The sequence below is a fragment of the Musa acuminata genome, chromosome BXJ2-7 (assembly GCF_036884655.1).
Source record: "Musa acuminata AAA Group cultivar baxijiao chromosome BXJ2-7, Cavendish_Baxijiao_AAA, whole genome shotgun sequence".
Classification (NCBI taxonomy): Eukaryota; Viridiplantae; Streptophyta; class Magnoliopsida; order Zingiberales; family Musaceae; genus Musa; species Musa acuminata.
In genome coordinates this window covers 31,039,256-31,043,924 of record NC_088344.1, presented here as the reverse complement: position 1 = coordinate 31,043,924, position 4,669 = coordinate 31,039,256, and positions in this window count along the sequence as shown.

The following is a 4,669-nucleotide window of genomic DNA, read 5'->3' as shown; positions in this document are numbered from 1 at the left end:
ACTAGTATATTTTAAAACAAAACATACAACCAAACTAATATATTTGTGAAGGATTATGAAATTTCCTTGGAAGTGTTTTAATATCTCTGGTATAATTTGAATAAGAATCATTTAAACTATAAAAATTTTAACTGCTTTAGAGTTTCAAACTTCTTCTTATTAAAGATAACATTATGATCATAAAGTATAAAACCTTTTATTTTATTACTATATCCCACAAATATGCATTTAATACTTTTATCATCAAGGTTTTTTTTTATAAGCATGAAAATAAACATCATAACAAAATATCTTTAAGTGGCTCATATCTAGCTTTCTATCCAACTATATTTCATAGGGTGTTTTTCCTTATACTACAAAGGTAGTTTAACAAATACACTATTACCCATAGCTTCCGTCCAAAACTCTTTTGGTCTTAATTTTTTTCTTTAAGCATATACCTGGCAATCTCGATCACAACTCGATCCTTTTGCTTTGCTACTCCAATTTATGTAAATGCTTCCTAGGATATAGCTTACAATCAATTCTATGTAAATGATTGAATTCTTTTTAAAATTAAAAAAAAAAATGGAAATGAATTCACCCCCTCTATCTATACACAGAGTTTTAACTAAATAACCATATTATTTTTCTACATATGCTTTTAATTTTTTGAAAATAAAGAAGGCTTTAGCTTTTTCTTTCAAAACATATACCCATATCATTCTTGTGTCATCTGTAAATAAAAAAAAAAATATTTACTTCTATAATATAAGATAGTATATATATATATATATATATATATATATATATATATATATATATATATATATATATCTATATGTAGAAGTTTAAAGATGACTCTCCAGATCTAGCTAAAAAGAATTTTTGTATTGTTTTTTAAAAACATAATATTCACAAACATTATTTTTACTCTTAATTTTAGGCAAATCGACTATCATATTATTTTAATTTAATACTATTAGTTCATCATAATTTAGACAATCATATCTTTTATATCATAATATTTATTCATCCATAACAATAATAATAAATGCATGTAAAGAGAAATCTAAAAATAATAAAAAAATCACCATACATATCTACATGTAAAGTTTCAACCATTGAAGATGACTCTCCAAGAACGACCTAGCTAAAACGAATTTTTGTATTGTTTTCCAAAAACATAATATTCACAAACATTATTTTTACTCTTAATTTTAGGCAAACCGACTATCATATTATTTTAATTTAATTTTAGGCAAACCATTTAATAGTATTTTAGGCAAACCGACTATCATATTATTTTAGGCAAACATTATTATCATATTATTTTAATTTAATACTATTAGTTCATCATACTTTAGATAATCATATCTTTTATATCATAATGTTGATTCATCGATAACAATAATAATAAATGCATGTACAGAAAAATCTGAAAACAATAAAGAAAATACTTTATTATTATTATCCTTATAGTTGTTATCAATTTTTTTAAGTTTTTTTATCATAGATCAAATATTTTTTATCATAAAAAATAGCATAATATTCTTTTTTGTCATTAGTATCCTATACTAATGAGATTTTATTTTAAATCAAGAATAAATATCATATTATTAATAAATATGTTAATCGATTTGGTCTTCGTAATAATTATTTTTTTCCCATCCACCTGAACTTAATTTTTTATCTACATTATGAATTTGATTGAACTATTAAACTTTTGATTACTATATTTTTTATAAGATATCATAAAGAAAACCAAATCGATCTAGAAGATTCTTTATCATGTCATAAAGAAAATATTTTTATCCTTTTTTTCACTATAATTTTTTTCATGATAATTTATTTGATTTTTGTTCCAAGAAAATTTTTCAAGATTGTCATATTTGTTTACCATCAGAGTAGAGGAGAACATTATAATTTTTTATTTTTATACAAGTAATTTTTTAATATATCTATATTTTTACAATGAAAACATCGATGAGTTTCTTTATTACCTTTATTAGAGTTCCTCTAACTCTCATTTGATCGGTCTTGTCTCTTACGTCGAGCATCATAGTATATTTTAAAATTTTACTTGAAGATATGTTGACATTTTATTCATAAACCAAAAGTGAGAGTATTAATTCATTAATATATAATATACTTGTATCTTTAGCTTTTTCTACCGTAGTGATAGAAATCCTATCAAATTTTGAAGATAAACTACATAAAATTTGGTTTTATCTTTAAGGTTTTAACCATGAGATCTCATTCGGTTCATAATAGAAAGAACTTTAAAAAAATAAAAATAGATTTAAAATTTTTTATCATAGGAGTCTCGAATTCATATAAAAGAATATGAAGTTTTGAGGTTTTCACCTTATCTACCTCCAAACATACATTTTAATATTTTCAAGGTTTTTGTTGATATTGATGTGTACATGATTAAAAAAAATATAGACTGATCTATTGCATTTGTATATTTTTATTTATTTGATTCTTTTGATCTTTAGTGATATTAGGATTGAACATACTCAATAAAATTATTTTTTTAATTTTATAATATTTATGAAATAAATAGAGATTCGATAGGAGGAAGTTGATTAAAAATATTTATTATTATTATTATTTCTTCTGATTCAACTGATTTTTTTTCTTTTTTAATCAATGTATTTTTGTTAGTCCTCTTTCGAGCTGGCTCTAATATAGGTTATTGCAGAAAGAGAAAAGAAGATAATAGAAGAAATCGAGAGAAGAAGAACTTTCAATTTATAGTATATTTTATTCATCAAAGAAAGGATATATATATATATATATATATATATATATATATATTTTATAATACCTAAAAGAATAAACTATAAAATATTTAAATTAAAAAAATTCATCATAACCTAATAACCCAACTCATTGTTTAACTAATCTGGTGGTGCTTATCCACGCATAAAACTCATCCCTATGTATTTGGATAAGATAATCTATGTTTATCATCTATCCAAATCTTTTATTTCTCATCTGTTTCAAAGTATTTTAAATTAGTTAAATAATTTAAAATAGATAAATTATTTTATATTATTATTATTTTATTGAAAGGAATCGTCCAAACAAACAACTATTGCATGCTTTGTTTGAACGCACAATGTGTGAGGCATGTGCTAACTATCAGCGAACAGTTGATTGGTAAGAGTTGCATAGATGTGGAAGATGGAGGAGTCTGAAGGCAGGTAGGTTAAAGAAGAGAGAGAGAGAGAGAGAGAGAGAGAGAGAGAGAGAGAGAGAGGGTAATGGGAAAGTGGGAAAAGCCTGCGAAGAATAGAAATGGAAATCACGGTCAGACCGACCTTTTATCGTCATGTCGACATCCAACATCCTTTTCCCCACAACACCCTATTGCACACACACTCTTCTCTCTCCTTCGGCTCTCTTTCGTTCTTTTCCTTGTAACGATTCCAAATTAAAGGAACCCAAAACGGGATTCCGAGAACGCAAGGCACCGTTGATCGGTGGTACTCGGTTCGACCTCCCGTGGATGGGTTTCTTGCGGGATTAGCACAAGACGAAGCGTGAAACATGAAACATCACCTCCTGCTTTTGCTACAGCGCTTCTCTGCTACACTGAATCGATACAGTCTCGTGTACTCTCCTGTCGCCATTCTCTCCTCTCTATTTCTCCTACCTGAAGCCATTCTTTCGCTCAAATTATTTATTGCTCGTCAAACTCCCTCTCTCTCTCTCTCTCTCTCTGCCTCTCTTTCTCTTTCATGCATTCACACCCCTGCGGTGGTCTCCTGCCAGCTGACAAGCCTGAGGTACGGCGGCAGGGCATGGCGTCAGTGCAACCCCGGATGGTCTGCCCAAGCTCACATGACATGAACCCACCTTTTCCCACGCCTCACCGCCGTTCCTTATCACTCAGAACACCAACCAGCCAGCCTTCTCCCATGACAGTCATTCAAATCGGTAGACATCCCTCGTGCACTGTTGTTCTTCAATCAAACGCTCGATGCATGTTACCTGATAAGCCTGCTACATGTTCGACGAGAGACAGCCGACTCTAACCAGTCCATCCTCCGTTTTCTTCCCTTCTTGTGGCCGGTCTTTACCTCTCTCCTACTTAATATCCATCCAACTACGTTGGTGCCTTTTGTTTGTATGCTCTTCTATCGTATGTATCAGGCCACCGCCGCTTTCACCAAGTATTCTCATCTCAATCCTTCAGCCTTACTAAGCATGAGGTGAGGCGAGGTGAGGTGAGCCATTCTACAAGCTTAAGAACAGCATAAATGTCAATTTGCTATCAGCATCTAAGATCACAAGGTAATGAATGATGATAACAAAGCCTCCTTCAGAACTGTGCGTACACGTACTTCCGAGCGAGCTCACTAGCAACACCTCTGACCTCAACAGTTCTCCGTTTTTAAGATTTGTACATGAGGAACAGAAAAGAGTACTTGTATTGTATGCTTCCATAGGCTGAAATGAGCAAGGAGGGAGGACCATGATGAATGAATTAAAATGGACCACATCAGACCAGGATGGATCAGAATTAATGTGATGGCAAACGTTCGTCGCAAAGATAAGGTTTGAACGTATCAAAGGCTTCCTTTGGACTTGTCATCGCATGACATAGGAATGGTCCAATATTTTTCGGACTCTTACATCCTTCCAACTTTACTTTATCAAGTGAAGCCCCACAGTTGAT